This window comes from Pseudophryne corroboree, chromosome 8 (assembly GCF_028390025.1).
Source record: "Pseudophryne corroboree isolate aPseCor3 chromosome 8, aPseCor3.hap2, whole genome shotgun sequence".
In the NCBI taxonomy this organism is placed as follows: Eukaryota; Metazoa; Chordata; class Amphibia; order Anura; family Myobatrachidae; genus Pseudophryne; species Pseudophryne corroboree.
The window spans coordinates 293,297,266-293,312,173 of NC_086451.1; the positions used below are offsets into that span (position 1 = coordinate 293,297,266).

Genomic DNA, 14,908 nt, shown 5'->3' on the forward strand with positions numbered 1-14,908 from the left:
ATAACATCATGTGTTCAGGGTAACTAAGCAGCACAGTAGCATAACCAGAATACCTGTATCACATGTTACAGCAACAAACAACGGCAGGCTTACAGTCTACACCTGAGCTGTTTTGATGAAAAGGTTACTGTACAGTTTATTTTATTTTTTAGGTGGGAAGAAACTTCAGAAGCAGTTGAGGGATTTTTTGTGGGTGTGCCTGAGTGTGTGAATCTGGGTGTGCGTGGAAAAGATATATTGCAGCTAAAGGGGACTGGTCGAGTCTTTTTTTTCTTTAGGCATGCTGAATAAACTTGTGCGCCTGGGTTTTGACTGCAACCCATCACCTGAGGTCAGCTGTGGGTGATTTCCCAGGTTCCCTGATGTTAGACCTGAATGGACACGGTTGGGCACAACTTCTGTGTTGGATGGAGTCTGATAAGACTGTCATCATTATCTCTTGCCGCCCATAAGCTCATCTCCGCATTTACCGAAGGGAAGCTTTGAAAACAAGTGAGCAAGTATGACTTATTCTGTAGCTCTTTACAGAGTGAAGCTTGCAATCAATATTTACTACTACATTGCAACTAAAATGCATTTTCAGCAAAAAGAAAAAAAAGATGCCCAGCACTAGAGGTCTCACAGGATCTTATGCTCCGAGTGGCTGCAGCAGGAAGCAGTAAGTTTCCCATCGGTCAGGATACCGATGCTGGAATCACAACTGCAAAGGGAAACCTGGTGGTCGGAATCCCGAACGGGACCGCCCGAGGGGGAATAAATTAGTGTCGAGTGAAGCTCCCCACTGGGCCCGAATCGTGGCGAGCCCGTGTGGGGACACAATGCGCTCGCCGTCGGGACTCTGGCGTCGGTTTTATGAATCCATACTGAATCCGCTGCAGCAATGATGTATGAAGACATATTTGTATTAATGGTCCAGAAGTCTGCACAGTTTACGCATGTGATGTGACACCATGTGTCATGTGACTACCATGGGAACCACAGTCACATGGCACATGATGTAACGAGGCTTTGGAAATCCTGCACAGTACTCCTTCTCCCTACAGAATCTGAGTCTGTGAATGGCAGACATACTTGCCAGACCCCGAGAGACTTTAAAAATGAGAATAAGTATACGTATAAGAAACAGATTTGAGAGTCTCACAGAACCTGACATGCCAATAGGGGCTGTTTGGCATGACTGCAGCAAATATGTATGAGGACACATCTGTAACCCTTAAAAAGAAAGATACTTCAGAGTTGTCCTGGTTGCAAAGAAAACATTTTATTTAAATTAGGATAGGGAATTGAAACATTGTTTTTTAATAGATTAAATGATGTTTCTGACCTGAAATTTGCCTGCAGCAATTTGATTGGAGCTGGAATGCATAGTTACAAAGCTGCATTTATCTGAGCCCGTCAGCCCTGGGATCTGCTTAACGCATTTGCTTCTACTTCTTTCACAGCTCAGAGATTCCTACACCGACTCTTGCTTTGTTTCCAGTGACAATTTCCTGAGTGGCAATATCGGACCCCATCCATGCAGAGGTCTTGTTACTAAACAAGACAAAATAGATAGATAATGGTTGTATGGCTGCCATTGACTTTTACAGAGTCCAACTAATCCACTGGCTGGCAGTGAGAGTCTGTGTGAGCGCAGGGGCTGCAATAGCTCAGAACCAGAATGGTGTTCCTGCCAAGTCTTCATGAAAAAAGGAAACAGTCATTTCAGCTGGAGTGTTTGATTCATTGGCAAGAGTTGGATCAGTGCTTTAGAAGACTCTGCAAAAATTGGGGATATGATATGATTTACATTACATTTCTCTTTAAAATAAGATTTACTGTAGAATCATTGTAGCTTTGTGCAGTAATATGTAAGCTCTTAGGGTCACTGGGGCAGATGTATTAACCTGGAGAAGGCATAAGGAAGTGATAAACCAGTGATATGTGCAAGGTGATAAAGGCACCAGCCAATCAGCTCCTAGCTGTTAATTTACATATTGGAGCTGATTGGCTGGTGCCTTTATCACCTTGCACATATCACTGGTTTATCACTTCCTTATGCCTTCTCCAGGTTAATACATCTGCCCCACTGTAGCTTATGCTGTATTTTCTGTTGAGTGCTTGCCCTTGCTGTGTGTGGTGAGGAGAGCTCTGTAGAAAGATGTCAGTATGGAAATCAAATATGATATCTATCGATGCTTCATTCTTACTGCAGTCCTCCACCGTTACTTGAACTGTAGCAACTCCATATACAGGATTCCAACATTCCTCTAGATACGCTGCTTGTCATCATTGTTATCTTGCTGCAGAAGACAGGAGAGCTCTCTTAATCCCACTCAAGGGTGTATTGGCCATAGGGCTCATGAGGAATATTCCCGGTAGACCGATGTGTCTGTGGGGCCTGTTTTGTGTGTTGTCATGTGGCCCCACCCCCTCATGACAAGCAACTCACAGACTCCGCTGCATTGTCCCCATTCATTCTGTTATTCCATCTCTGCAGTACAGCGACTCTGCCATCCAGTGATGCTGCCATGGCTACACAGTATGTTATACCTCTTGTGCTGCCCATCTTGGGCCACGTCTACAAAATTTACAAACTATATTTTGTATAGCCCATGGGGCAGATGTATCAAGCCTAGAGAGAGGACAAGTGGAAAAGTTGGTCATAGCAACCAATCAGCTTAAGACACCATTATCAAGTACAAATGATACAGTAGATACAAGCTAATAGATTGCTATGGGTAGCTTCTCCTTGTACTGACCTCCACTCATTAGGAGGCTTGCTTCATCTTCGTATTCTGAATAGAGAGGGACCCAGAGGTTATCTCTAAAAAAACCTATAACACTGGAAAACACACACCACTACTACTGTTTCTCCTAATCGAACCCACTCAATTTGATGGCTTTACCAAACATGGAGAACAACAACAATTTCACCAGTCTTCTCCAAGAAGGCTGTCCGAAATTGTCAGCTATGTCAAATTCCAGGCCTAGGTGCAAGATGACAGTCATGAACGTGTGGTACAATTCAGCACTCCCACAAAGATCATTTTTTTCCGTAGTATAGCAATCCAAGTTCCTTAAAGGAACACACACACTTGGTGTTTTTGCCCAGCGTGTATGCACAGCGACGATCACTGACATCGCTGGGCTGAAAAGCGCTCAGTGCATACACACTGAGAGCTTTTCCCCCCTGCCCAGCGATGTCAGCGGGGGTGAACGGCTTACCATAGCAGGACGCAATGGAAAGCCGTTCACCCCGCCGTTCATCTGCTGGTGATACCAGAAAATGAACGGCGGCTGCCAGCGATGGCAAAAGCAGCAACAAGGTAACCAAACCTGGTTTTAAAGAAATAATCACCCTACACTGTCTGGAGCACTCAGGGACTTCCCTGCTTCTATGACAAGAAGATGAATAGCTTCTGTCTCTTTTGAACTTTCCTAATATGTGCGGTCCTTGCAAGATGATAATTTTCTTCAATTAAGATACAGTATCTGTAGTCTCAGATGAAAGACGGAGTGGCAGTGGGCTTATTTTGGAGCTGAGTAACACGATTGGGGTTTATTTGCTAAGCGGCAACTTGTAAAAGCACCCACTACCTGATGCTTTTCAGCTTCTTTATGCCCAAAATATAAAAGGGAAATGCTTTTAGAAGCAAATTGTGGGGTGTTTTGTTATTAAAAGTAGTGCCTTTTTACATTTCGGGCTTAAGCACACCAGCAGCTAAATAAACCCTCATATGTTATATTTAAATAACTCATGACTAGTCCCACTACCACATGTCTTCTCCTACATGCAGTCCTCACAGCAGGCAGCCATAGAAAGCTACCTACAGTAGATGAGGTAAATATGGAGCATGGAGGAAAGAGTAGCACAACCTGCTCTTTCCCCTTGTTTGCCTTAATAAATAGGTCCCAGCAGGCTTTTGGATTTGTCATCTTTACTCTAAAATTTTCTACGGCTCCATATATCTGGATCATTCGCAGCTGGCCACGTTCCCTGGGTGTTGGATGTTATTTGGGATAACATGGATGTGGTGTAAAAAGACTCTTGGCCTGTCGTTTGGTCAGTTGCAACATGTTAGCGTGTACCTTGAAAAACCTATCGTTAAGATTGTTCCTAATACATCTAGTCTTAGCTGTCAACATCCATCTGGATGATACACTCTGTAGATATTTCAGAATTGCAAATTGGCCACGTTGCAGTGGATAGGCAGTGTTGACACCACTTTGTTCATGGGTTTACACAGGAAGGTGGTAGCAGGTCTGGAGAAGCAGAGAGGGCTGCATAGGGATAGGTGAGGAGTTGGGTGGACTGAAGGTGTGTGTATGGAGAGTTGTAGTGGTGGGTCATATATTGCAGAGAAGTCCAAACATTAGATTTTATTTTGTGGCATGAAATTAAAGATGTTATATGAAGGAGTAGAGAGGACGCTAACAGGCATCTCTTGCCACTCTTGGAGATATCTGTCCAATATCACTCATGAAAAGGAATTGTTGCACCATCTTAGACATTGTTGTGTACTGGTCTGGTCAGACACTTTTAATGGGATCTGCAGTTTCATATTGCTCTACTGTGGAAAATAATTTATGCAATAAATGAGGCTACACCAAGCTATATTTTGGAAGAAAAGCAGCATTTATTGTAATCATAAAAGGCTATGATTCTAATGTAGAAGCAAGTTGGACTTTGCACTGTGCACTTCCTAGATATTTTTCCATCTTTCCACGTCTGGGTATCCCTGTGACAGCTGTCTCCCAGGAGCGTAAGCATACACATTGATGTGCGCTGTGCAGACCATTCAAGTGCACTGGTTCAAAACCAAAGTGGCGATACAAACTTTGTCTCTCGGTGTCAATATACCCATTGTTTTGATGGATAGCTGCTGTGGTGCACTTAATACTCGGCAGCCTATATTTCATGCTTAGAAACAACAGAATGAAGCCATAAATCTTCTCTTTTCTGTATATTTGGACAATATCATTACTCCTTAGACATACAAGTAATAATGAAGTCACTAAATACCACACATCTTCCCTTGATCTACAAACACAATCAGATAACCCCCTCTGCTTTATTAAGGTCTCTGTGTAATCAGCTAGTTCCAAAATGTGTCTCAGGCAGAAGAAGACAAAGACACTGGACAGACACATTTGAATTGACTATAAACCTGCAACATCTGCCATATTGATCAGTGACCTGCTGCAACTGTGTCCCATTATGGAGCCTTTATCTAGAGCCTTGCTGTTCCTCCTTATTTCTGACAATGACAATGGGACTAGATGTTCCTGGTTCTTTATCCTCATCACTGGGAAACAGTTACCCATGCATTCAACTGATGGCAGGAATAAGATGTTTTCCATACAGTATTTTACTGAATGGAGACTTCGGTGAACAGATGGTTGTCCTTAATCTGAAGCTGTAAAGATGTGGTTTACCAAATCTTGCTTTTCATTTTCCCCAAATATAAGAAGCATAATTTTTACATCAACAATCAAAAGGAGTGAAGTACTCCCACACATATAGAAAAGATTACTAATTTGGGCACTTGTAAAGGACTGTCATTTAAATCAAATATCTATGTGAAGTCAATGAAACAAAGCTTTGTAAAACAACATATAACAAAAGGAGAAATTTGAACATGTCCAGATTTATTTTTTGCCAACTTGTTCATTTGTGACAACCCCCTCCACTCCTCTCCAATACCAAAGTGGTTCATGGTCCACTAGTAATTTGAATACTAAAATGATGAAACACCTTGGCAGTCAGACATCTCTTTCATATATTCTGCCCTGGGGTAAGTGGAGCTTACAATCTATATTCCCTACCACTTATATTCTGCCCTGGGGTAAGTGGAGCTTACAATCTATATTCCCTACCACTTATAATAATAAGAATTATTTTATTTGTATAGCGCTCTTTCTCCAACAGTACTCAAGGCGCTTTACAGACTTCAAAAACAATGTATATAATACATAAGATTTAAGTAATACAGCAATACACAAACCACACAGACATAAAAAAGAAAATGTACAACGCAAAATAAGCACAGTGCAGGGTTGGTGCAGACATTTCGGGTAATAACTTCCATAGGTTGTATATCTCACCCTCACAAGGTACCAGGTGCAGCAGCCATCTTGGGCGCACTGCGTATGATTACCTCTGGTGGAATAAGTTATCCCTTATCCCTAGAAGAGATGACACAAAATGGGGTGATTGCAACTTCCTAACGCTAAGAGTAGGGTCCCAATAAAACTCAGGTCTATGTATTGTTCATCTCATCCACAAGCGTACCAGATGAGGCAGCCATGTTGGGTGCCCTACAAAGATAACACTGTGGGAGGCGAGCCATAGAAAGACCTGAGGCATTTATGGAAAACTGACACTTGTTTAGTAGTATGAGATACCCTGCACTGAAAGATACATATAAAGAACACCCTGTCTAAGAGGAACCATCAGAGGCAACCATCTGTGGTGCCCTACATAGGTTGCTGCTGGCAGGGTGTGCAGTCGGTGGAGGTACACATTACAGGATTATTACACGGTGAGGCAGAAGTGTGCTGTAAAACAAACAAAAAAACAACATAGTAAAAACACATGTAGGTAACCAACAGGAAAAGGAAAATTGAGATAGCATATTATCTTGATGGGTTTAACATGAAATACCTACAATCAAATCCCGACGGTCAAAATCCCGACAACAATTGACTGAAGATCAAAATCCTGACAAGGTCAAAATACAGATATTTAAAATACCGACAAAGTCAAAATACCGACATTTAAAATGTCAACAGGTCAAAAAGTCGACAAAAGTTTTTAATTCTTTTTGGTGTGTATGTCGACATAGTTCTACATGGACACCGTATAAGTGTAACGCGTCCCCTCGCATGGCTCACTGCACTCGCCATGCTGCGCTCGGCACACTATTATATTCCCCCTCCAAGTCCACTGGGATGGTAAAGTATGAACAAGTCGGTTTCAATGGAATAATCATGAAAAACTCATGTCGACTTTTTGACTTGTCAACATTTTAAATGTCTGTATTTTGACCATGTCGGGATTTTGATTGTAGGTAAATTGACCGCATCCCATTCTGATTAAGTATATACTCTTATTTATGTCCTGGTCTCATGGGAGCAGTACGGTGGGTGTGAGAATGTGGGGAGCACACTTATGTCCAATAGAAATGTTCCCGCTGATCCTGGTTTTGATGTTCTGCCCCCTCAGCTTCCTGCTCACCTTGAGGAGTAGGCGTGGGGGGCAGTCCTGATGTTCAAAGCAGGCGAACTAGTAGGAAAACAGTTATCTTAAATACTACACATAATATCAGCTGGCATAGGGGGAAGTATGTTGTTTAGTAATCTCATTAACAGAGAGGGTGTTGCATTTCAGTTAGGGTCACCGTTGTAGACAGACAAACTTTCTTGGGGTGCGTAAAGTGCAGCCAAAGAGATGAAAAACTCAGATACAGTATAAAACGTGAAAAATTTTTTTTTACCTGTGAATAATTTTTTTTTATTAGGAGCAAGTTACATAGTAACATAGTAATTGAGGTTGAATAGAGGCAAATTGCCCATCGTGTTCAACCTGTATTAAGTTGTGATGATTCTACATACCCGCTGAATAATGTTTATGACTATAACTCATGTTACACCCGAATTAACCACGTTTATATTTTAAATATTATAACCTTGTATATCATTTTCATTCAGAAATGTATCCATTCCTTTTTTAAATCCAATTACATGGTCCGCCATTACCACCTTCCCTGGCAGAGATTTCCACATCCTAATTGCCCTAACAGTGAAGAACCCTTTCCTCCGTTGCGTTCGGAACTTTCCGAAATCTACACAGATAGTGCTTGGTGGAAACTAAACCCAGGATAACCATTGAGCCATTGCACTGCTGCTAAATAAATTATTTACTATTACCAAAATAAGTTACACAAACATGACTTAATGGCATATTCGTTCAGGCTTTGTTCTTTGTGGACCTACTGTAGATGTAAATCCACAGCTTCTTTACTTTTGCTATATAAAATGTGTTTTTCAGTTCAGTATACTTTTAGTTGTTGGTTGCAAACCTTTATACTCTCAGTTGCTCTCATCTTCATTTTCTAATTTAATCTTGATAATTATTTTTACATTGCACCTCTTACATGATCCTCAACAATATTGTCTACAATTACTTATCTACCTAAGTGATCTCCATGGCTTTCAGTCCTGCTGCTTCCACACTTCCTGATGTTGTGCGCTGATTTATATCTCCTCAGTCGTCACAGGCAAAGGGGATTGTGCTGAGAACAGGCTGATAGAGATGTTACAAAGCCTTTCTGTTCACTACAGCTGTAAGCTATACAGGCTGACTTTTCAATGGCACTGAGATTCTGGTGGTGGTGCAGTTGGTAAGAGTGGGGGGGCAGTGCACAGTGGATCACATCATCATTGCCCTATACAATTAGGCAATTTGCTGGGGAAGTGGGCGGGATTCGGGAGGCTGGTCTCCTCTATGCCAGGGAGGGGATACGGTTGTTAGGTCGACACAACTTAGGTCGACCACTAAAGGTCAACATGCATTAGGTCGACAGGGACACTAGGTCGACATGTACTAGGTCAAAAGGTCGACATGAGATTTTCACTTTTATTTTTAATATTTGGACTTTTTCATACTTTACAATCCACGTGGACTACAATTGGGAACGGTAACGAGGAACCTTGCCTAAAGCATGGTGAGCGAAGTGAGCCATGCAAGGGGACACGGTGCACTAATTGGGGTTCCCCGTCACTTTACGAAGAAAACGACACCAAAAAAAGTCCAAAAACCCATGTTGACCTTTTGACCTGTCGATCTAGTACATGTCGACCTAATTACCATGTAGACCTAGTATGCATGTCGACCTTCAGTGGTCGACCTAATGACTGTCGACCTAAGTTGAGTCGACCCAACGACCCATAACCTCACGGAGTACTTTCCGAAATTCATGAGTTCCCCAGGCATTCTGGGAGAAGGTACAAGTACAGATGTGCCCTGATACGTCTTGCCTTAATACGCCACGTAGCAGGAGATGCCTGGCGTGAGTGAGTTGACAGGTCCCTTCAACTCTGTTAGCGTTGGGCAACTTTTTTTGCGGGAAATGTGTCCTATTTGCATTGCTATAGTATGCACAAGCAGACTCTGCTGATTAAAATGATATGCTGCATATATGCCTATGCCTATATTATCTGTGCATCTGCAGCTATAACTGCATACAGCATGTTTCTAGGAAAACATTAACGTAGTGGTTCTCAAACTTTGTGCCGTGGCACCCTGGCACTTGTATGGGTGCCTTGGATTGGTAGTCCAGGATAAATTCAAATTATTTATGGTCTATGTGATAGCCAAAACCAACGCTGGACAAACAGAAGTGAATCCTGCCCCCTCACCACACAACCTGTAATATGTATGACATATGAACACAATTTAATAAAAAAAAAAAAAAATCCCTAAATTTATCAATTAGAAACGATTGGCCTAGGGGTGTCGTAAAAAAAAAAATTCTGATACTCTAGGGTGCAGTGATTCAAAAAAGTTTGGGAACTACTGCTGTAACGTATCAATTCGTATGCAGATACAGCCACGGTTGCACATAGTATATAGGCATGCCGCATATCATTTTAATCAGCATAAACTCATTGTGCCTCCTATTAACATTGTGTTGTGAAGAAGATGTATTTTAATGTAAAAAGTTGCACGTAAAGACGCTCCGGCGCTACCGAGTCGCACCACAGCATGGCATGACTATAAGGGATGTTTACCGTGCCAGGAAACTAGATGTAACTGAACGCTGCTGTATGCCCCAATTACACACTGGTAGGTCAATTGGATTCTGAAATATTTAATGTATGTGTGTGTATTTGTGTCTGTATGGTTTGGAATATAGAGTACAAGCTATATCGTGTTAGACAGAAGGAGACTAAGAAGGTAATCAGATGTGCAAGGGCAAAAGTTGAGGAGAAAATGGCCCAGTTAGTGGGTAAAAGAGGTAAAACTTTTATTAGGTATACAAGCGAAAGGAGAAAAACAAAAGGCGGAAAAATAAAACTTAAGACAGAGACTCGGAGTCTTGTTGAAGGTGACAATGTAATAGCAGATTATCTCAATAATTTTTTTTGCTCAGCGGGGGTCATTCCGAGTTGATCGCTCGCTAGCTACTTTTAGCAGTCGTGCAAACGCTAAGCCTCCACCCTCTGGGAGTGTATCTTAGCTTAGCAGAAGTATGAACGAAAGGATCGCAGAGCGACTACAAAAAAAAATTGTGCAGTTTCAGGGTAGCTCCAGACCTACTCAGCGCTTGCGATCACTTCAGACTGTTCAGTTCCGGATTTGACGTCACAAACACGCCCTGCATTCGCCCAGCCACGCCTGCGTTTTTCCTGGCACGCCTGCGTTTTTTTGAACACTCTCTGAAAACGGTCAGTTGACACCCAGAAACGCCCACTTCATGTCAATCACTCTGCGGCGAGCAGTGCGACTGAAAAGCTTTGCTAGACCTTGTGTAAAACTGCATCGACCGTTGTGAAAGTTCATTGTGCGTGCGCATTGCGCCGCATACGCATGCACAGAAGTGCCGTTTTTTTTTTTGCATCATGCTGCGCAGCGAACATTTTCAGCTAGCGATCAACTCGGAATGACCCCCAGTATTCACTACTAAGAGAGGGGAAGGGGCCACAGTTAAGTTAAAGGATATTCAGGAAACTGAAACAAGTACATTTACAGAGAAGGTCGTAACAGAACTCTCAAAGCTGAAAGTGGACAAATCTATGGGGCCAGATGGGATACATCCAAGGATACTAAAAGAACTAAAAGAGGTGCTGGTAGCACAATTAACAGAATTATTCAACCAGTCATTAGCTACAGGGGTAATTCCAGAGGACTGGAAAAGAGTGAGCGTAGTGAGCAAGGAAGAGGCAAACAACTACAGACCAGTGAGTCTTACATCAGTAGTAGGGTAATTGATGGAAACACTCTTAAAAAAAAAAAGTTGTAGATTATCTCAAATCCAGCAATTTATAGGATCCCAAACAGCATGGATTCACAGGGGAAGATCATGTCAAACAAACCTTATTGACTTTTTTGACTGTGTGACTAAAGTGATGGATAAAGGTGGAGCCATGGGTATAGTTTATCTAGACTTTAGAAAGGCTTTTGACACTGTCCCACATTGCAGACTGCTAAATAAACTCGAAAGCTTGGGATTGGATACTAAGATTCTTGAATGGATAAGATCTTGGTTGCAGGATAGAAAACAGAGGGGTGTAGTAAATGGAGTGCATTCACAGGAGGGAATTGTTACCAGTGGAGTACCCCAGGGATCTGTGCTTGGACCAGTGCTTTTTAATATCTTTATATCTTTGTTGATGACATTGCAAATGGCATTAAAGGGAAAGTATGTCTTTTTGCAGATGACACAAAGGTATGCAACAGGGTAGACACACCAGGTGGGGTAAAACAAATGATTGACGGTCTAGGTAGACTAGAGGAATGGTCAAAAGTGTGGCAATTAGTTTAATGCCAAAAAATGCAAAATCATGCACTTTAGTCTCAAAAATGCAAAGGCTAAATATACTTATTAATGACACTATACTGGAAACTACTGAGGAGGAAAGGGATCTAGGAGTCACTGTTTCAGGTGACTTAAAGGCAGGTAAGCAATGTAACAAAGCAATGAGGAAGGCTAGTCAGATGCTTGGCTGCATTGGGAGAGGAATCAGCAGCAGAAAGAAGTAATAATGCCTCAGTATAGGTCATTGGTATGGCCTCATCTAGAATACTGTGTTCAGTTCTGGAGGCCATATCTTCAAAAGGATAGTAATACATTAGAGACTGACAAAGAAGGGCAACTAAAATGGTGCATGGCCTACATCACAAAACATACCCAGAAAGACTAAGAAATCTCAATATGTATAATTTGGAGCAGAGAAGGGAAAAGGGACATGATAGAAACTTTCAAATATATCAAGTGTTTTAACAAAGTCCAATGAAGAGAACCAACAGGATGTGAGAACATGCACTGAGATTTGAGGGAGGTAGGACATTTGAGGAAAAATGACTATACAGAAAGGGTAGTGGATAATTGGAATAGCCTCCCATCAGAGCTGGTAGAGGCTAAGACAGTAGAGCAATTTTAAACATGCATGGGATAGACATAAGGATATCCTTACAAAGAAATAAGGATCAAATAAGGTTTGAGATAAAAATATGGTAAACAAAGGAGCAGACTAGATGGGCCAAGTGGTTCTTATCTGCCGTCAAATTCTGTGTTTCTAGGACAGGAATTAAATGTTCTCTGTTTTATATTGTGTGATATATAGGGCTATATAAATCTTAATAATCATATGAACAGTTTAAATCACAAATATAATTGAAAATTAGCAAAATAATATCAATTTGTACAGGTAACAATGATTTATGTTAAACAAATATGCCTAATTTTACAGGGACTGCACCTTTAAGCAGATTTTAAAACATTTTTCAATATTAATTAAATTGTAAACAGCCAAGCTATTTCATGTGTAATTAGTGATATTTTTAGCCTGTTAAAGGGCTTGTTTCCTGGATAGGGATTGTAACAAAGGAGGTACCAGACTGGATAACAATTCACACATTACAGTAACAGAACTGTCATGTCACATGATCTTGAGGAGTAACACTACCCAAAATAACAATGTTAGCACTGCAGCTCTGCAAGTACATAGTGTTTAACTTGAGCTTTATAATTTTTATATTAAGATTTCAGTGAAATGCTTTAGGTGTGTTATAGTCATTAAGCAAGTTTTCACTTTATTACAAAGTATAATTTTATATAGCAAAATTTTTAAGGGGCCTTAGCAGTATTCATTTTATCCCAATAGTACTGTCCCAGGTCACATTATGCCACATTGTAGTGCCTTAGGTCACATTATACCACATTGTAGTACATCAGGTCACATTATGCCACATTGTAGTGACCCTATGTCACATTATGCCACATTGTAGTGACCCCAGGTCACATTATGCCACACTGTAGTGCCTTAGATCACATGCCACATTGTAGTGCCTCAGGTCACATTATGTCACATTGTAGTGACCTCAGGTCACATTATGCCACACTGTAGTGCCTCAGGTCACATTATACCACATTGTGGTGCCTCAGGTCACATTATGCCACATTGTAGTAACCTCAGGTCACATTTTGCCACATTGTAGTGCCTCAAGTCACATTATGCCACATTATAGGGACCCTAGGTAACATTATGCCACAATGTAGTGACCCCAGGTCACATTATGCCACACTGTAGTGCCTCAGGTCACATTATGCCACATTGTAGTGCCTCAGGTCACATTATGCCACATTGTAGTGCCTCGGGTCACATTATGCCACATTGTAGTGACCCAAGGTCACATTATGCCACATTATAGTGCCTTAGGTCACATTATGCCACATTGTAGTGACCCCAGGTTACATTATGGCATATTGAGGTGCTCCAGGTCACATTATGCCACACAGTTCCTCTAGCTTATATTATGCCTCAGTGTATTGTCCTCATATTATTCCATATTGGCTCCCTCACTTGGAAACCCATTGTCCAATTATCTGGAAGACCCGTATAGAAATTGGGCATCACCATCTCTTCTCTCCTGGGTCCCCTCTGAGTTGCATATGACTGTGGCGGGTGGGGTCTGGGTTATTGTCAGACTTTTCACAGACAGTAACTGGATCATCTCCTATGCAGAGAAATATGGCTAAAAAGTATTTTGTTTGTTACATGCAAACTGCCCACAGCAGAGTTACACAGTGTAATGTGTAGATGATTCATTCTCATATCATTAGTAATACTGCACAGTTCAATGTTTCTTGTGGGGGCAGAGCCTTTACAGGTGCTAAATTAGGTGCACCTTGAGAAAGGGCTCCCTCTTAATTCAGCTGCTGATATGATACTGAGCAGGGAGTAGGATGCGGGTGAGGCGCGGACATGTCCCGTAGGAGGCCCCCTAAGCTTCCTTGCTCCATAGCAACTACACACCCTGCAGCCACCCAGGTTACTTATAGTACTTGCTGTGAGGGCTCAGCATGGGTATTTAACATTGGGCCATTACGTTTTGCTCTGAACTGTGTTCATTTAAAGATAAATACAGCTTAAGGCTTTGTAACATATTGATCACTAGATCACAATAATAAAAATGGTGGCCATATTCTAGTGCTTAATAACTTCCAAATAGACCATGAACACACCTTACTGTATCCCATGACCATAAACTGTACTGTTGTTATTATTAATTGATCGTTATCTCATTTATTTTGCAGTATGTGGCAGCACATTATACCGTATTTGATTATATATTCTAAGGAGTATATTTACTAAAGTGCTTTTTTATAGAAGTGTAGATGCTGCCCTTAACAACCAATCGGATTCTACCTATCGTTCATCTAGCAGCTTCTAGAAGATAATAGCTAGATTGTGATTGGTTGTTATGGACAACATCTCCACTTCTATAATCCGGCACTTTAGTATAGCTATATACCCCCATGATTCAATGTACAGTAGTTTACAATGATGTGTAAACAAATAGCACAAATAGTCCACTACAGTATGTCATAGTGCCATGTTGAGTATAGCCTATGATTGATAATCCTCTAATAGGCCTAAAAGAACAGAATCATCCTCCTGAAAGAAATGCTGACATCAATTTTACATATGTGATGTTCTGGCATGTTTAAGAGGTCATAGCGACCTGGGCTTGGTGATACTGCTCGCTTGCCCTTGAAGTATGCTCGTCACCTGCACACAACGGAGGCATACAATTTGTGGGCTGATACAACATGCATTATGCTTCCGTGATGATACCAATACCAAGTGAATTTATTCTAATGCATTTTGGTCTAGCACACAAAATGCAGTCACCATGGCA

General features: G+C 41.4%; 1 protein-coding gene across 9 annotated transcripts in view; it reads left to right on the top strand.

The window, feature by feature from the left end:
• The window catches only part of PAK3 (p21 (RAC1) activated kinase 3), a 385,994-nt gene that overhangs the window by 198,565 nt on the left and 172,521 nt on the right, over positions 1-14,908 (top strand). The gene's annotated exons all lie outside the window — the stretch shown is intronic.